Here is a 21,176-nt window from a genome sequence, read left to right on the forward strand (position 1 = left end):
GGCTCTATTATTATTTGAGGCAACAACAATCGTCGATTTATTTTGCGATTTGACTGCCGCTTAGAGCCTGGATTGAATCCTTGACAGACAAAAATCTATGAAAATTTGATTCTACCATTTCCATGGTTTCTTGTTTTTATCTTATTTTTATTTATTTATTTATATTTATTTTGTTATTTTTTTTGCCCGAAGTCCTCACGGAAGCAATCTCTCTAAGCAATCTCTCTACCCTGAAGTAGAGAGATTGCTTCCGTGAGGACCTCCAGCCAAAAAATAATAAAATAAAATAAAATAAATATAAATAAATAAATAAAATAAGATAAAATTAAATTAAATAAAAATAAAAACAAGACGCCATGAAAAATGGTATAATCAAATTTTTATAGGTTTTTAAGCATGCATGAGATTCAATCTAGGCTCTAAGCGGCAGTCAAGTCACCAATAAATCGACGCTAGTTGTTGCCTCAAATAATAGAGTCGAATGACATTGACAAAAAGAACTCAAAAGGCATGTCAGGTGGGAGTTGTTGCGCTAGCAAATAGCCAACCACCTATAACAGACCAAACACCACTCATGCACCTTTACGATTGACATCCCCGTATATAAGTAAGTACGGAGTAATTGTTATTTATTTTCCTAAAATGTCGTTTTCGCTTGACTTAATTACGCCCTTGGTCTCTAAAGTCTTACCATTTTTTTCATCGTCTCTAAAGTATTTTTGCTTCATACTTGTCCCTAAAGTATTTTTGTATAATCCTTGTCCCTTATATATTTGTTTCATCCTAACCCTTAAAGTAATGATATGGTTTCATTTAGGTCCCCATGGTTAACTATCGTTAACTCAATCCGTTAACTGAGGACCTAAATGAAACCATATCATAACTTTAAGAGTTAGGATGAAACAAAAATACTTTAGGAACAAGGATGAAAAAAAAAAGATAAAACTTTAGGGACCAAGGGTGTAATTAAGTCTAGCATAGGAGTAACAATGTCACATGAAATATATAAAATTTATTTATAATATTATTTTATGTTTTAAATTTCTCATTATAATATAAATTTATTACTGTAAATTTTATAATTTGTTGATGTTATTATTACCATAAGTTTTATACTCAAGTACTATGGCTTCTTGGAAGTCCAATTACTTTGGCTACAATAACCTTCCCAATCACGATTTTTTTAGGAAATAAAAATAAAAACATGACGTCATGAAAAATGATAGAATCAAATTTCCATGTGTTTTTAAGCATGCCAGATATTCAATCTAGGTTCTAAGCGGCAGTCAAGTCGCCAATAAATCGACGCTTGTTGCTGCCTCAAATAATAAAGTCGAAAGACATTGACAAAAAGAACTCAAAAGGCATGCCAGGTGGGAGTTGTTGCGCAAGCAAATAGCTATCCACCCATAACAGACCAAACACTACTCATGCACCTTTACGGTTGACATCCCCGTATATAAGTAAGTACGGAGTAATTGTTATTCATTTCCCTAAAATGTCGTTCCCGCTTGACTTAATTACGCCCTTGGTCTCTAAAGTATTACCATTTTTTTCAGCATTGTCTCTAAAGTATTTTTGTTTCATCCTTGTCCCTAAAGTACTTTTGTATAATCCTTGTCCCTAAGATATTTGTTTCATCCTAACCCTTGAAGTAATGATATGGTTTCATTTAGGTCCCCATAGTTAACTGTCGTTAACTCAATCAGTTAACTGGGGACCTAAATGAAACCATATCATAACTTTAAATGTTAGGATGAAACAAAAATACTTTAGGGGCAAGGATGAAAAAAGATAAAACTTTAGAGACCAAGGGCGTAATTAAGTCTAGCATAGGAGTAACAATGTCACATGAAATATATAAAACTAGAGTTGGGTTTGGCCGCGCGTTGCTGCGGCTTGATACAGAGACCATTATGTGTATCCGATTAAGCACGCCCCGTCGCCCATCTTACATTTAGAAAAAAAAATGAGTGTCTAGCGCGAAAGGTTGTGATAATCTCATTTTTTTGTAAGTACTAAGTTTCAGATTAGTGAATAAACGGAAACGAAAGAAGAGAAAGAGCTTTCTCGCTCGACGCCTAAAAGCGCATTGTGCTCCACTTTAACAAATGAGAGTTTTCGGAGGAACTGGTAAACCACGCGAGCCGTACATCCAATGTAATCTTTTTTTTTTTTTTTTTGGGAAAAAAAGATATATTATAAACCAAAACATACAAACCAAGGCTGGACATACCCAAGCCAAATCAAGACAAGAAGTCACCCAATACACATCCAATGTAATCTGCAGATATCAAATTTTGAATTTTGATAGTTAATATCCGTGCGACTTGTAATAAAACTTAAAACTATAATAAGATCATCGAGGTTAATGTTCATATATCATATATTAGTATTGCACATCCATATACTGATTAATGTGTTCATGTAAAATAAAAGCATCAAGTAGACCTTATATAAAATAACAATCAATTATAAGCGGAGGCCAAAAACTATTCATATATAGAAATAGAAAACAATGGACATACATATGAATATGCTAATGCAAATTCTCATATCAACATATTGTAAGAACTTCATTGAACAAAAATGTATAAGCTGCTTATTATCTCGCATACATAAAATAAAGTCAATAAATACATAAGCAACATATGAATTATCATATAAATGTGCAATATGTTATATTCATATATAAGCATATGGGATAGCTCATATACAAAGTGTAAAGAAAAACACATAAGTAAATAGGTTAATCTTCAACTAAATACCTTCAGGCTGTTATGAGTATCTGCTGTTAACTTGAGCTGAAACTAACTTGATAGATGCAGAACTACAAACTGCTAATAATGACCTGCCCATTAATATTGAAGAGCAAAAGCTCACCTATATTCATACAAACAAATGCATCAGCTACAATGACCTGCCCATTAAAAAAAAAATTAACCCACTACATTCACATCAAAACAAAACAGGCAAACAATAATTCTTGAACTGCATCTTCTTATTTATCTATTTCACATCCCATATCCTTGCAGCCTTTAATATATTTTATATTAACAAACAAAATAACCACATATATAAACACCATCATACAACCATAAATCTCAAACAAAACAATGCAATAGAAAAAAGAAAAAAAAAACCCAAAAAACCAACATGTATCAGACATAAAAAAATGGCCAAAAAAAAAAAAAAAAAAAACTCAATTTAAATCTAATACCTGAAACAAATGCCGCTAACCTGAACACAACTCAAAAATCATCTTAATACACCATAGACATAAACCAATGAGACCAAAAAGTAAAGAAAAAAGAACGAATACGATCAAACTGAATAACAAAATGAATAAAAAACACTGAATTCTTACAGTTCGCGTAAATTATTTGTGTAAACGGTAGCATCAAATAAGGCGCTGAATGGCAGATCGCAACGATTAAAATATAAAAATATACTGTAACAAATTTTTAGTTGCTAGGTAGAGTGTTATGGCTGTTTTACAAATTATTATACTTGCAAAATTTGATAATGGACTCTGATCCTTTTTGCTGAGACGACTAAAGCCTTCATAAGTCAAATTGCTCAATGATATATGCTCAAGTAAATGATACAAAATAATCACAACAAAATCTACTACATATAATAAGAAATGAATTGCAATTAATCACATAAGACATAAGTAGCAAATGAAACATGAATGCCAAATATGAGCACAGTGGCCTTCTATTTTCTTTTGAACATAGCCATAGCCACTTCATTAACAAAAAGGGTGAATAAAGGAGCCAACTCTTATGCACAAATAAATATGGAGATCAAGAAAACACATAGCTTTTTAGAAGTACTGAACTGCATAACTTGTTATCCACCGGGTAAAATGACTATACAATAACTAATTGCTACGTAAAACTTTAAAAATAACTTCAGCCTACAAAACATTTACACAGTGAAGGCTAAAGCTATCACAACCATGTTTGCAACATTGTTGTGGGGAACGACAGTATATCAAAGGTCATACAATACATGTATAAAGGAGCATCAACACAGAAAAATGACAGTGAAGGGTATAGGACAGGGGATTAATTTGGAAGAAGAATGTGGTGGCGATTAATGTAGTGAAAAAGAAATAAAGGTGTATGATATTTTCCTATTAGAGGAATAATAGCATATCTACTAACAACGTCAGAAAAGTGGATGTTACCTGTGATACCACCGACTACTGAAAGGACGAAGTCTTTCTTTTGCTCCATCATGGTGCCTTGTGGAGCAATCACAACTGGAAACCATGTCTACACCCAATTGAGCAACATATCAAATCTATATGTTATGGCTGAAATAACAGTTTCATTGTAACTTTTGTTACCATAAATTAAATACATTAATCTACTATATGTGAACACACAACCACACACGCATATATTCCAAACAACCCGTGATATTTCTTACCTTCAGAGTAATTCAGGAGAATTTTCAGATCAAACGATCTTAAATCAGCCTACAAAGCACAGAGGTCACCGTTATATTATATTTTATATATTACCTATAAATGGCAATAATAATTACCTAATTACCTAATATCAAAAATAACACGATAGTAAATGTAGATATGACACAAAATTCAACACGCATCAATTTATTTGACCCTTATAGACCAACACTTGAAAAACTACACATTTGAACCCTTTACCCGACTTGCAGGACCCACCCAATTTGCCATCTCTTCCACACTTGCAATTACTTCAGTTTGTTGTTATAAGTTTTGTACTCCCATTGACTTCTGGTTTCCAGATATTATATTAGGTTGGTGGATATAATAAAGTGATTTGTACTTACTACCAAAACATATCTACATGTAATTAACTATTGTCAAGATACTTTTGTTCACAATTAGCAACATATATAAGAATGAATTTGGATGCAGCAGCAGGAAAAACAAACTCTCGTAAAATTTTAGCGCACACGAACAATAAAATAAATACACACTCCATATTATATATAGATACATAGACTACAGGACCAACAATATAGGGAATACACGAAATATTGATCAGATGCATCACAATTAAGACAGGTAGCAGGCAATGAACAATGGCAAAATTATCAAAACTACCATTGATACAATCACCAAGTCACCACCAACACCACCAAAATATGTACATATATAATAAACTTTATGATGGTGTCACGTGTGTATGAAGAAATGACGATGACGGTATCTGCAAATAAATAGTAATCCCAAGATTTCCAGTTTTTACATTTACGTCAATTAACCTCAAAGGCTTGTTTAGCTTAAAACCCCAATCATTTATGTTAATCATAACAATCGGAAAAAAACCTAACTTTTCATGGTAATGGAACAAACCTTACGCCATTGAGAAAGAAGAGAGAGGGTGAAATAAAACCAATTCGTCTTCCCAGTCGGTTGAGAGGCTAAACCCTGATTTTTCTCGTAAACCCTAATTATTTTTTGTTCAAGCACAGCATGAAATTAGGGTTGGCATTAAGTTTGTTCATCCAGGAAGCAAATAATGGCAATTTAGGGTTGACATTAAGTTTGTTCATCCAGTAAACAAATAATGGCGATTGTGATAGCTAGAAACCCCAAAATTTTATCTTGAATCTGAACACAATGATTAACCAAAGGTAGGGCGAGGAGTAGGTGGGGAAAGATTTATGCCGCCGAGTAGAGGGATATTTTTTTTTATATAGATTAAATGAATGTAGTTTTGGGGTATTATGTGAGGAAAACGACCAAAAACTTGGTGGTTATTCCCAATCATTTATGTTAATCATAACAATTAGAAAAAAAACCTAACTTTGCATGGAAATAGAACAAACCTTAAGCCATTGAGAAAGAAGAGAGAGGGTGAAATAAAACCAATTCGTCTTCCCAGTCGGTTGAGAGGCTAACCCTAATTTTTCTCGTAAACCCTAATTATTTTTTGTTCAAGCACATCATGAAATTAGGGTTGGCATTAAGTTTGTTCATCCAGGAAACAAATAATGGCGATTTAGGGTTGGCATTAAGTTTGTTCATCCAGGAAACAAATAATGGCGATTGTGATAGCTGGAAACCCCAAAATTTTATCTTGAATCTGAACACATTGATTAACAGAAGGTAGGGCGAGGAGTAGGTGGGGAAGGATTTATGCCGCTGAGTAGAGGGATATTTTTTTTATATAGATTAATGAATGTCGTTTTGGGGTATTATGTGGGGAAAACGACCAAAAACTTGGTGGTTATTCCCAATCATTTATGTTAATCATAACAATCGGAAAAAAAAACCTAACTTTTCATGGTAATAGAACAAACCTTACGCCATTGAGAAAGAAGAGAGAGGGTGAAATAAAACAAATTCGTCTTACCAGTCGGTTGAGAGGCTAAACCCTGATTTTTCTCGTAAACTCTAATTATTTTTTGTTCAAGCACGGCATGAAATTTAGGTTGGCATTAAGTTTGTTCATCCAGGAAACAAATAATGGCGATTTAGGGTTGGCATTAAGTTTGTTCATCCAGAAAACAAATAATGGCGATTGTGATAGCTGGAAACCCCAAAATTTTATCTTGAATCTAAACACAGTGATTAACAGAAGGTAGGGCGAGGAGTAGGCGGGGAAGGATTTATGCCACTGAGTAGAGGGATATTTTTTTTATATAGATTAATGAATGTCGTTTTGGGGTATTATGTGGGGAAAACGACCAAAAACTTGGTGGTTATTCCCAATCATTTATGTTAATCATAACAATCGGAAGAAAAAAAAAACCTAACTTTTCATGGTAATAGAACAAACCTTACGCCATTGAGAAAGAAGAGAAGGGGTGAAATAAAATCAATTCGTCTTCCCAGTCGGTTGAGAGGCTAAACCCTGATTTTTCTCGTAAACCATAATTATTTTTTGTTCAAGCACATCATGAAATTAGGGTTGGCATTAAGTTTGTTCATCCAGGAAACAAATAATGGCGATTGTGATAGCTGGAAACCCCGAAATTTTACCTTGAATCTGAACACAGCGATTAACAGAAGGTAGGGCGAGGAGTAGGTGGGGAAGGATTTATGCCGCTGAGAAGAGGGTTTTTTTTATATAGATTAATGAATGTCGTTTTGGGGTATTATGTGGGGAAAACGATCAAAAACTTGGTGGTTATTAGTATATAATGGTAATTTATTTATAATATTATTTTAAGTTTTAAATTTCTCATTATAATATAAATTTATTACTGTAAATTTTATAATTTGTTTGGAAGTCCAATTACTTGGCTACAATAACCTTCCCAATCACAATTTTTCTAGGCAATTCACCTCAAAATACAATATACTAGGTATTACTACATGATAAATAATCCCTCCGTTCCATATTAATAGTCCAATATTTTATTTTGAGATGTCCAAAATTAATAGTCTACTTCCATAAACAGAAAAGAAAAAGAAGCTTAAGTTCTATTATTCCCTTAATGTATGTGGATAGGATAAAAAGAGAAAGAAAACGTAAGAGTAAAACTTGAAAGTAAACAAAAAGTATAGTACTTTTATGACATTTTCTTAAATTGTGTATTTTTTGTACGTGGACTATTAATACGAGACGGAAGGAGTATATAGTGAAATCCATCGTTTCTACGGTTACTTATTAAATGATGAGATCTTCTGTAAGCAACAGAGCCTTTTTTATCAATGTTATGGCTAACTTGTAAATTGTAGATCTCGGAGAGAAATAAAGAGATTTACAACACTACCAGTAACAAAGAAAGTAGTAAACTAAATGATAATGTAGGATTTTTCAAATTATGGCTTGTACGTTGACTTGCCCACAAGTTACCTAAACCCTAATTCTCATGTATAAATATAGGGTAAAAACCACATTCAAGACTCACTCCCACAACCCTCATCGCATACGGCTCTCCTCATCTCATGCTAAATGCCTCTCTACAGCAACCACAATCCCTCACAATCTAGAATTTTTACCTACGGATCCTCGTAGAGTTTTTCCCTTGGCGTCGATCAATCTTGTTCATTGGCCGGCGGGCAAATCGTTAACCACCTCCCAAGATCATTATCTCAGCCACATGTTATCCACGGTTTATGGATCGGAGGTTAATGACGTTGGCGCATAATAAACTCTTCTCATATTGTAAATCATGTAAATTATGGATATGATTTTCCCTCGGAAAATGTACGCATGATCACTAAATATAACAGTATAAATATAAATACAATCACAAAAGAAAAAACAAAAAAAATACTATAACATAGTCCATAAGTACGTTCCTATTTTTCCAGTAATACGGCCATGGGACTTTTCGGAGAAACGGTGAGTATAACAAGCAACTGCACCAATTGCGCTTGTGCGAATCTGCGATTGTTGTAAAATCAACAGCAACGAAAACAACAAAAATCAATCCCATATGTGTGGGGTATGGGGAGGTGAGACGTAGACAATCCTTCCTCTATCCTTGAATAGAGAGAAGTCATTTCTCCGCCCCGAGTGAAACACTCCCAAAAGGATTGTTTTAAAATCATGAACAGTAAAAGCAGAAGTCATGAACTTATGATCATTAGAAAGCGCAAAGTCTGCACTTTTAAGAGAAATTATGAGCATAGTTACAATAACAATAAAAATGAGATCATTTAGGATAACGAAAAAAAAATCGAGAAGACGTGTATTATCTATCATTTTAGTGCAATCAATTATAAAATCAATGATCTTTTTATCATCTTTTTAGTAAAAACAAGTAACTAAACAAAAAATTACCCTAATTTCTCAAGCTGCAGCCATCTTTTGTTCTTTCTTTCGCCATCCAACAGCAACTGAGGATTCTGAGCCTATATTTAACTCTATCTAAAAAACAGTGAAAACATGATGTAAAACATAATAGTCTAAGATAATAAATAAACAGATACAGCATTAAACAAAAATTCTATATGACAATCAATTTTTAAAGCGAAATTATAAGGATATAACCATATAACGTAGACAAAAATGTGTTGTAAGCCTTGAAGGCTCAAACTTTTCTTGCATTCCTCACCTTTTTCTATACGTAATACTGTGCTTCAAGCCTCCAAGCAAATCACATTAAACAAAAGGGTCCACGTACTTTCAATTCCACATAAGATACATAAACCACTATATATATAACATATAATATTAACGATTTGAATCACTAGAATCCATTTTTCAAAAGGGTAATCAACGGAAGAGCATCTTACACTTGCATTTGATGTTGTAGAGAACTGACGGTTCCATGCATTAGAAAGATTTATTGAACTGTCTTTTAGTGACATGACAAGTCCCATAGTTGCACTTGCATGATGAGACGACTGGCTGAACCAATAACTCAAGGAATCAAGAAAACATCCAAGTATATAACAATTTAAATTTAATTCTACAAAATAAAAAAGTAAAAAAAAAAACAAAAACTTTTTACCGAGATGTCTGTACCTCAATCAATCCACACAAACCAGCAGAAGCCATGATTTCTTCAGATGATACAGAAGACAACTGATGCCTAAAGACGGCATTAGCAGCTGCATCACCGTCACTTCCTTTTACAGCAATAACGTTGTTTTTTGATATCTGAGATCGGATTTCACTGTTAATCGACATTCTGCAAGTTTATAAAGATTCAAAACCATCATGTTAGGAACCGTTGATAATGTTGGAAACTAAACTTGATTGTGGGCCATTTGTTTTGGATTTGGGCTTGCAAGTATACAAATATTTTGGATCAAGATTATAGTCATTATGTAGAAACTTCTTGTAATATGTAGTAGTGAAAGTGTGTAGAATGTATGTAGAATAATCTTGTAAAATATTTAAGTCTAGAATTATCATGAGAATACTTAGGAAATATCTAGATATTAGATGATGAAGTATTCTAGACTAGTCCATGGTGTAGTATAAATAGATGGATTCAAATCTCATTTGTAATCAAGCAACAAAGCAATTCAATAAGCAAATCAAGTAATAAACAAAGCCTTCAAGATCAATCAAACTTCTAAATCATCAATCCTCTCTTCCACAAATAATATACATAACCTCCTATTTCTAACAAATTGGTATCAAGAGCTTGGTTCGACAAGATGATGGCCAACAATGTCATCACATTTCCTCGCCTCACAAAGGATAATTATGATCGATGGAGCATCCAAATGAAGACCTTCCTAGGTGGACAAGACTTATGGGAGATTGTGGAGGAAGGCTATGAGGAACCTGCAGAAAAAGGTCCTCTCGGCAAGGAGAAAAAAATTAATGAAGACGAACGATCAAAAGGCTCTTTCCATCATCCAACAAAGTGTAGATGATGGAGCTTTTGAGAAAATTGCAAGTGCAACCACCGCCAAGAAAGCATGGGAGATCTTGGAGAATTCTCACAAGGGAGTTGAAAAGGTGAAAAAGGTTCGACTACAAACACTACGAGGTGAGTTCGAATCCTTAAATAAGAAAGACTCAGAATCAATTTCCGATTATTTTACAAGAGTCTTGGCGATTGTCAATCAATTAAAGAGGAATGGTGAAACTCTAAGTGCTGTAAGAGTCATTGAGAAGATTCTTAGATCATTAGATTCAAAATTCGACTATATAGTCGTAGCCATCGAAGAATCTAAAGATCTAGAATCAATGACTATCGATGAACTCATGGGTTCACTACAAGCCCATGAAGAGAGGTTCAATAAGAATAATAAGGAGCCATTGGAGCAAGCTTTACAAGCAAAACTGTCTTTCAAGGAAGAGAGCAGTGAAAAGACTCATCAAACGAGTCAACGAGGTCGTGGTCAAGTACGTGGCCGAGGACGAGGACAAGGATATATCAAACGTGGAGGTTATAGTTCTTACAGAAATGAAAAAAGAAGTCAAAATTTTCACCCGACAAGAGGTCGCGGGAGAGGCTACACAAGTAGAAGGCCAAGGTATGCCAATTCTCAAACCAAATGCTATAATTGTCATAAATTTGGCCACTATGCTTCGGAATGCGAGAACTCAAACAATTACGTGCAAGAAAGAGCAAATTTAGTGCAAGAAGATACCGAAGCCGTGAAAAACACTTTGTTACTAGCATGCAAAGGTGAAGATAACGGAGAATCAAATTTATGGTATCTCGACACGGGTGCAAGCAACCATATGTACGGTGACAAAAAACATGTTTGTGGAGTTAGACGAGGTAATTAGTGGAAATATCACCTTCGAAGATTCCTCTAAAGTCCCGGTTAAAGGCAAAGGTAAGATTCTCATCCGCTTGAAAAATGGAAGGCATCAATTTATCTCTAACGTGTATTATGTGCCTAATATGAAGACGAATATACTGAGTATTGGACAACTCTTAGAGAAAGGCTATGATATTCACATGATAAATCGTACTCTTTCTTTAAGAGACCAAAAAGGAGGTTTGATTTCTAAGGTGCCAATGTCAACGAATAGGATGTTCATGCTAAATATTCAACATGACATTCCAAGATGTTTAAAAGCATGTTTCAAAGATAATTCTTGGCTTTGGCACATGAGATACGGGCACTTAAATTTTAGAGGGTTAAAATTATTATCAAGTAAAGGAATGGTGAAGGGTTTGCCTCCAATTAATCATCCGGATCAAATATGTGAGGGATGCCTTCTAGGAAAGCACTTCCGAAACAGTTTTCCAACAGAAGCTTCTAGTAGAGCGAAGAAACCTCTAGAACTTATTCACACGGATGTGTGTGGACCCATCAGCCCACCGTCTTTTGGTAAAAATAGATATTTTATTCTATTCATTGATGATTTTAGTCGAAAGACATGGGTCTATTTTCTAAAAGAGAAGTCGGAAGCTTTTGGAATGTTCAAGAAGTTTAAAGCATTTGTGGAGAATCAAAGTGGTCTTACCATAAAGACGTTGAGATCCGATCGTGAAGGAGAGTTCACATCCAAGGAATTCAAGAAATTTTGCGACAACAACGGGTTACGACGTCCTCTAACTCTTCCGTATTCACCTCAACAAAATGGTGTTGCGGAAAGAAAAAATAGGACCATTCTTGATATGGCCCGGAGTATGTTAAAGAGCAAAAGGATGCCTAAGGAGTTTTGGGCTGAGGCAGTGGACTGTGCGATCTATCTATCAAATCGCTCGCCCACTAGAAGTGTCAAGAACAAAACGCCCATTGAAGCTTAGAGTGGAAGGAAGCCCGGCATCTCACACCTTCGAGTGTTCGGAAGTGTGGCATATGCTCATGTGCCAGATCAGAAAAGGACGAAGCTCGATGATAAAAGCGAGAAACTCATATTCGTGGGTTACGACATCCTCTAACTCTTCCGTATTCACCTCAACAAAATGGTGTTGCGGAAAGAAAAAATAGGACCATTCTTGATATGGCCCGGAGTATGTTAAAGAGCAAAAGGATGCCTAAGTAGTTTTGGGCTGAGGCAGTGGACTGTGCGATCTATCTATCAAATCGCTCGCCCACTAGAAGTGTCAAGAACAAAACGCCCATTGAAGCTTGGAGTGGAAGGAAGCCCGACATCTCACACCTTCGAGTGTTCGGAAGTGTGGCATATGCTCATGTGCCAGATCAGAAAAGGACGAAGCTCGATGATAAAAGCGAGAAACTCATATTCGTGGGTTATGACTCAAGTTCGAAGGGTTACAAGCTATACAATCCCAAGAATGGTAAAGTAATCTCAAGTCGAGACGTGGTGTTCGATGAAGAAGCAACATGGGATTGGAATGTTCCCGAAGAGGAGAACTACGACTTTCTCCCTTATCCATTCGAGAGTACTACAAAGAACGAAGAATATCTAGAAGTTCAAGAACCTTCTAGTACACCATCTCCGCACTCTCCACATACTCCAACCACTACACCTAATGAAGTGACACCAACATCAGGAGGAGAATTAAGTAGGCTACAACATCACACAAGGAGCATTGAGGAGTTGTACGAGGTAACACAGCCTATGGAGGATCTATCATTGTTCTGCCTTCTTGCCGATTGTGAGCCAATAAGCTAAGAAGACGCAACAAAAAGCCAAAAGTGGAAATGTGCTATGGACGAAGATATTCAAGCAATCGAGAAGAATAATACGTGGGATCTTGCCACACTACCAAAAGGACATAAGGCTATTGGTGTAAAATGGGTGTACAAGCCAAGAAGAATTCCAAAGGTGAAGTTGAAAGATATAAGGCAAGGTTGGTGGCGAAGGGATATAGTCAACGAGCCGGCATAGACTATGACGAGGTATTTGCTCCCGTCGCTCGTCTAGAAACTATAAGATTGATAATCTCACTTGCGGCTCAACATAATTGGAAGATTTATCAAATGGATGTCAAATCCGCGTTCCTTAATGGCCACTTAGAAGAAGAAGTCTATATAGAACAACCTTTGGGATACATCGTGAAAGGCCAAGAGAATAAGGTGCTAAAATTGAAAAAGGCCTTATACAGGTTGAAGCAAGCGCCTCGGGCATGAAATAGCAGAATAGACAAGTATTTCCAGCAGAATGACTTTACGAAATGCCCCCATGAGCATGCTCTCTATACCAAAGTAAGCAAGGAAGGAGATGTTATGATTGTGTGCCTATATGTGGATGACTTGATATTCACCGGTAGTAATCCCAAAATGTTCAAGGAGTTCAAGAAAGCAATGGTTCGGGAGTTCGAGATGACTGACATTAGAATTATGGCTTACTATCTTGGGATCGAGGTAAAACAAAAGAAAGAAGGAATATTCATATCCCAAGAAGGTTATGCGAATGAGGTGCTCAAGAAGTTTAAGATGAATGACTGCAAGTCAATGAACACACCGGTGGATTGCAATCTCAAATTGTCAAAAGATGATGAAGGATACTTGGTGGACCCAACAAAATACAAGAGTTTGGTTGGAAGTCTGAGGTACCTAACCTGCACGAGGCCAGATATTCTCTACGGAGTTGGACTAGTAAGTCGATACATGGAAGCACCTACAATAAATCACTTGAAGGCGGCCAAGAGGATACTTCGCTACATCAAAGGTACGATTGACTATGGCATGTTTTATTCGCCTTCTGATCACTTCAAGCTAGTTGGATACAGTGATAGTGATTGGGCTGGAGACAAAGATGATCGTAAGAGTACGAGTGGTTTCGTGTTCTATATGGGAGATACAGCGTTCACATGGAGCTCGAAGAAGCAACCCATTGTGACTCTCTCAACGTGTGAAGCCGAGTTTGTAGCAGCAACATCGTGCACCTGTCATGCAATATGGCTCAGGAAGTTACTAAATGAGCTTAAGTTTTTTCAAAAGGAAGCTACGGAGATATATGTGGATAACAAGTCTGCGATTGCTCTAGCAAAGAATCCAGTCTTCCATGATCGAAGCAAGCACATCGATACAAAATACCATTTCATCAGGGAGTGTGTTACAAATAAAGAGGTGCAGATAAAGTACACGAAGTCATTCGACCAAGTTGCTGATATTTTCACAAAGCCTCTAAAACACGAGACTTTTCAGAGATTACGGAATATGTTCGGAGTGACGAAATCAAGTTTAAGGGGGGCTGTTGGAAACTAAACTTGATTGTGGGCTATTTGTTTTGGATTTGGGCTTGCAAGTATACAAATATTTTGGATCAAGATTATAGCCCATTATGTAGAAACTTCTTGTAATATGTAGTAGTGAAAGTGTGTAGAATGTATGTAGAATAATCTTGTAAAATATCTAAGTCTAGAATTATCATGAGAATACCTAGGAAATATCTAGATATTAGATGATGAAGTATTCTAGACTAGTCCATGGTGTAGTATAAATAGATGGATTCAAATCTCATTTGTAATCAAGCAACAAAGCAATTCAATAAGCAAATCAAGTAATAAACAAAGCCTTCAAGATCAATCAAACTTCTAAATCATCAATCCTCTCTTCCACAAATAATATACATAACCTCCTCCTATTTCTAACAGATAATAACTGTTGTCTAACATTATCAGTTTGTGGGTCATGATTAATACAGCATCAAGAGAGACGGATTGTTACAGGTCTTGTGAGGAGAAATAAACACGGGACATAATATTCAGCATCCGTTCTACAATTTTGACTTCAAATGTGAAAATCGCATTTTACTGCCTTACGACAAAGATAATATTGTACCTTTTAACATAATTATGTATGTTTTTTGTACGGAGTCAAACGCCAAGTAGCTTATTTAGTATTCATAGTCTAAGTGGGGAACTGGTAGATATATAATTAATAATAGAATGATAGTACACTTCAGATAAAAGTGGCAGTGCATTTACTTACAAATGGTTAGTTTTGGGTTATCTTGTAGTATTAATGTGTAAGGTACAACATATAACTATATGGTCAACATCATTTGAGCCTTCGGGGTCACACATATACACCGAGACGTCAAATAATATATATATATATATATATATATATATATATATATATATATATATATATATATATATATATATATATATATATATATATATATATATATTACTCAAGTAACAAAATAGTAAATCGAAATTAATTCATTTACTATTTATATGAATAGTAAATGAATCAAAATTAATTAATTTACTATTCACATGAAAGCGACATAATAGAAATTATTAATTATAAGTTACATAACATACCCCTGAAGTATTTGAGAAATACGACTTTATGATAGTAATTTGAATTCACTGGTTCATTTAAAAAGGTTCACGGGTGAAATATTTGAAAAAATATCTTTATATATCGCACCAAATTAATTCATATCTCATTCTTCTTTCGATGAACTAAAATTTTGATTTCATAATATTAACCAAAGGTTGATTAATATTACTTGGGTTTGGACTATCATCCATTGACGGTTGTTTGAAGTATAGTGTGGACTATCCAAAGAGATGGTCATACTTTTGATCGTAAGTTTCTCTCCGTCTCATCAATTCTTCAAGAAAGGTATATCGTTAACTCCTCTTTTGTTTTAAATTCATGACAATTATTATGATGTAACTGGATCATTGGGAAAGATTAATCGTGTGCATGTTTCATTAAATAAGTGAAAATTTAATCTTGTTAAATTTTGTTCATAAAATAATAAAAGATTATTATTTTAACTATCCGCTGCGTTAATCTGTTTTAGTAAAAGTACACACGATTTTCCATCAGTGGTATCCGAGCCGCTTTTACACCATCTTAATTGTCGTGTGACTATTCTTTAGATTTAGCTTTGTGGTATATTGGTGAAAGTCGAAACCTTTTTGGTTTTTAAAGTCAACTCGGTTGATTTATACTTAACCTCATGACGCACAAATATGATTGAAAGAATATCACTATTTTAAATTGTAGATTTAATTGTTATGGCTTGAATATTTATTATAATTGTTGATTGCTTTATTCCATGGTTATACCCATGCATTGTAACCATAGACAAGCCATATTTAAGTTTTAATAATGTAGTTATTAAAATTGTGATTGCACACATAACCCATAACGCCCCGACCTATGTATGATTGTTGTGATTGTTGATTACGGCAATATTATGTCATGTTGATTATTTATTAGAAAGGCCATTTTGAAGTCAAAGTTGTATTATATTTATTTTTCATTTTCATAGTATTGTATTTAAGTTTATTCTAAATTGTAAAAGTATTAGATTAGTTGTATTTTTCAATTTTAAATAAATGTAACAAGATGAAGATTGAAGATAAAATATAACATGCTTTTGGCTTAGAAGATGGCGAACAGGTCAAGTAGACAACGATGGCGTTTGTCAAGTTTTCACTTGATTCTTGAATCAAGTGGGAGCTACGATATTACCCTTAGTTTGACCTCTTGATCCCATGTCGGCTCATGAGATCAAGCATAGGATTTTTGGGCTAGGCTATGTGTGTGTGATGCATGGTATGGTTGTGTTTTATTTTTCCGCATTTATATTTAATTGTTGATTATAATATATGCTAAATGTTTTTGATGAAAACATCAAATAAAACTAGTAACGAGTTTCAAAGGTTAAAATTGATGATTTTAAAAAGTTAAACTCTAACAAGTTTAAAGTTAAATATTTTTTTGAAACTCAAATAATATATATGAGCGACATCTTTTAAAAATGTTTTAAAATGATACACAATGTGTATTTGTTATTTTTTATATAAAATAAAATAACAAACTAGACGCATAAACACGATCGACATATATAAAATTGGTTAAAATGATTTTTAACAGATAGTGTAGCGAATCTTGTGTGCATGCATTATTCGTTAGCACAAACATTTTCAAAATACCCGTCAAATTTAAGTCATGCCATCCAATGAGCTTGCAAACACTCCTCGTTATTTTTTGATTACGGTGAGACCTAATCGAATTATAACCACGAGGTGGATTTTCAGTTACGAGTGAGACTAGGCTGAATTTCCACTGTTTCCAAATTGGACGACTTAATCGTATTCACGGTGAGACCTGAGTTCGAGGCAAGGATGGGACAAACATGCCAATAGATAATAGTGGTTTGTTAGACTACACATATCTCAAGGTCCCAAAAAGATCTAAGAGTTGCACATGTGATGCAATTGGTACTCGCTACCTACCAGTAGACTCTATAACTGCTAGCTGATCAACAGATGTAGTTATGGAACCTCTATGTGGATCTTAGGCTTTCCTAAATTAATTATTTTTAAATATATTAAAACTTGGGTAATTAATTTATTAAAGTATTATATCGAAAATACTAAAATTGAACCTTGTTCTTTTGTAGATGTCAAACAATCAAAACGTAAACCAAAACACCCTCCGTTCTTTGTTGGAGAAGGAGAAACTCAATGGTTCAAACTTCCTCGATTGGTACCGTAACCTGAGAATTGTTCTCAAATATGAAGGAAAGTTGAACAAAATTGAAGAACCCTTACCCGAAGCTCCTCCTGAGACAGCTACTGCTGCTCAAAAGAATGCTTATCAGAAGTTGTTTGATGAGCAAGAGAAGATAGCTTTAATCATGCTTGCTAGTATGACTTCTGACCTCCAAAAGGAAATGGAAGATCGTACAGCATATGATATGATGACTGAGCTAAAAAATATGTTTCAAAAACAGGCTAGTCAAGAGTTATATGAAACTTATAAGCTTCTTCAAACATGCAAAATAGAGGAGGGTCAATCAGTGAGCTCTCATGTCTTGAAAATGAAAAGCTACATTGACCGATTGGAAAAACTTGGAACTACCTTGCCGCCTAACTTGGCTGTGAACACGGTTTTGATTTCACTACCAAAATCGTATCACCAATTTGTAATGAATTACAATATACAAGGTTGGGAGAAATCTCTGGCAGAGGTGCACTCGATGCTCAAAACTGCTGAACATGATATTCCATATAAGGTTTCCAATCCAAGTGTCCTGATGATTAGGGATGGTAAGGTGAGAAAGAATAAGCCAAAAACTTGGGGAAAAGGAAAAGGCAAGTCAATTGCTAAGAAAAAGATTCCACCACCTCCCAAGAAAGAAAACCCAGTGAAAGACGCCTAATGTTTCCACTGTGGAAAAGTTGGCCACTGGAGGAGGAACTGTCCTTCTTACCTATCTGAGTTGAGAAAAGGCAAAGCTGGCCAGACCAGCAAATCAGGTATATTTCATATACAGTTATATACTTTTTCTAGTGATTCCTGGATTTTTGATACTGATTGTGGTACTCACATCTGTAACAATATGCAGGGAATGAGAAGAAGTAAGAGACTGAAGAACAACACACTAGACTTAAGAGTGGGGAATGGGGCTCGAGCTGCTGTCGAAGCTATTGGCACCTATGAGCTTACTCTACCTAGTGTTCTTATTGTTTTGTTGGAACAATGTCATTATGCTCCTAGTATTACGAGCAATGTAATTTCAGTTTCTCTTTTGAAAGATGTTGGTTTTGAACTTACTTTTACGCACCTTGGTATTTCAGTTTCTAAGAATAATATATTTTATTTTAATGTTATTCCATGTGATGGTATTTTTGAAATTGATATGCATGGTGTGATTTCAAATAATAATTCTGTATATACCTGTACTGCCAAATGAGTCAAAAAAGACTTGAATAATACCTATCTATGGCATTGTCGTCTTGGTCATATAAACAAATAACACATTTCAAAACTCCAATCTGATGGGCTTCTGGAATCAACTGGCTCTGAGTCATTTGAAGTATGCGAGTCATGTTTATGTGGAAAGATGACAAAGGCTCCTTTCTCCGGTTTAGGGAAAAGAGCTAAAGATCTTTTAAGACTAATACATACTGATGTATGTGGCCCTTTTAGAACTATGTCTAGAAATGGTGAATCATACTTCGTTACATTTACTGATGATTATAGTAGATATGGTTATGTTTACTTGCTGAAACATAAACATGAAGTTTTTGAAACATTCAAAATCTTCCAAAATGAAGTAGAGAATCAACTTGGAAAGACCATTAAAGCTCTTCGCTCTGATCGGGGAGGGGAATATATGAGTCAAGAGTTTTTGGACCACCTAAAGAATCGTGGGATTGTCTCACAGTTCACTCCACCTTACACACCACAACACAATGGTGTGTCGGAGCGAAGGAATTGAACTTTACTTGATATGGTTCGATCTATGATGAGTCTAACTACTCTGCCGATGTCTTTTTGGAGTTATGCATTAGAGTCTACTGCACGCATACTCAATATGGTTCCAACCAAGAAGGTAGAAAAGATACCATATGAATTATGGTATGGAAAGAGTCCTAAGTTGTCTTATTTGAAAGTCTGGGGTTGTGAAGCGTATGTGATACGTGACACTTCAAACAAGTTAAAACCTAGAGGTATCAAATGTCACTTTGTGGGATACCCAAAGTGTGACGACCCGAAAATTTCCGACCAAATTTAAACTTAATCTTTATGTGGTTTCGACATGATAAGCAAAGTCTATAAAGTTGAGTCCCCAAAAATTCTTGAACTGTTATCATAAATTCATTTAACCCTGTAACTATTTCTGACGATCCACGAACCTTTAAATTGTTAGGTTGTATACATAAATGATTATATATGTGAATAATTATATATCAACGAACTATTATGTAAGTTAAGACAACTTAAAATAACTAAAATCTGTTATTTTAAATATATAGAATATATTGAACACAAATGAGTTCGAAAATAATTTATCAATATTAACAAAGTATTAGATATTATACTCTAAGGTTATTACTTCAATATATATAATTAATATATTTTATTACTTGATATTTAAAACATAATTAAATATGTAACAGTGGAAATATATATATACATGATCGATATACATAACTATTGATTATGTACGTTATAATATATATAAAATGTATAGTTACTAGATATTAAAAATATGCTTTTATATATATAGCATATAATTATTAAATATTACAGGATTAATAAATTGTAGTAATAATATATATAATTACAAGTGTTAGTAATATTATATATATATATATATATATATATATATATATATATATATATATATATATATATATATATAATTTGATATATACAAGGTATTATATTATTATTAATATTCCTATTATTATCATTAATAATAGTAATATTTTTATAACTAGTATTATTATTAGTATCGTTAACAAGATTATTATTAGCATTTTTATTATAATTATTATTAATTAAATTTATCATTATCATACAATTATTAATCATTTATTAATAATAGGCTCTTTATCAACAATATTATTATTATTAGTAATATTATTAACGGTATTATAAATTGTATAAACATATTTGTTAATTATCAAAATTTATGAATTATATATATAAATATATACAGATATATAAAATCAGTTAATATATAAAATATAGATATATATATATATATATAATATAAATAAATATACAACTATAAATATATACTGTTATATACATATATATACACAGATATTTACGTACTCTGTTATATATATCACAATCAAGTTTAAATTGTTTATCTGTTATTAAGTCTTTGAATTGTACGAATTTAATTAAAGAATTATATCTGTTCTTATTTTTCTTCCCCTTCTGTTTCAAGTGTACTATCTGTCGACCATTACGAGCTGCATAACAAATTCAATCGAATATTATGGCTATTTTAATCTCATTTATATTCTGTAAGAACCTAGACTACAATTCAAGAGGGGTAAGAAAAGAAACCAAACAAAATAATATAAAGAAAAACCGTCGGTTCCCTGTTATTGTGTATTTTTATCAAAACCTCAAATTCGAATCGAATTTCAAAATGTTTAAA

General features: G+C 33.9%; 1 long non-coding RNA gene and 1 pseudogene across 1 annotated transcript; both read right to left on the minus strand.

The window, feature by feature from the left end:
• Positions 1–1,819: 1,819 nt before the first annotated feature.
• On the minus strand, positions 1,820–5,631 carry LOC139844902 (uncharacterized). The gene is made up of 5 exons (XR_011758120.1): positions 5,357–5,631; positions 4,441–4,489; positions 4,196–4,283; positions 2,769–2,883; positions 1,820–2,165 (listed from the first exon to the last, which is right to left on the minus strand). It is a non-coding gene; the product is annotated as an uncharacterized lncRNA (long non-coding RNA).
• A 2,600-nt stretch (positions 5,632–8,231) lies between these two features.
• The window catches only part of LOC139840693 (chaperone protein dnaJ 13-like), a 57,216-nt pseudogene continuing 44,271 nt past the window's right edge, over positions 8,232–21,176 (minus strand).

The sequence above is a fragment of the Rutidosis leptorrhynchoides genome, chromosome 4 (assembly GCF_046630445.1).
Source record: "Rutidosis leptorrhynchoides isolate AG116_Rl617_1_P2 chromosome 4, CSIRO_AGI_Rlap_v1, whole genome shotgun sequence".
NCBI lineage: Eukaryota > Viridiplantae > Streptophyta > Magnoliopsida > Asterales > Asteraceae > Rutidosis > Rutidosis leptorrhynchoides.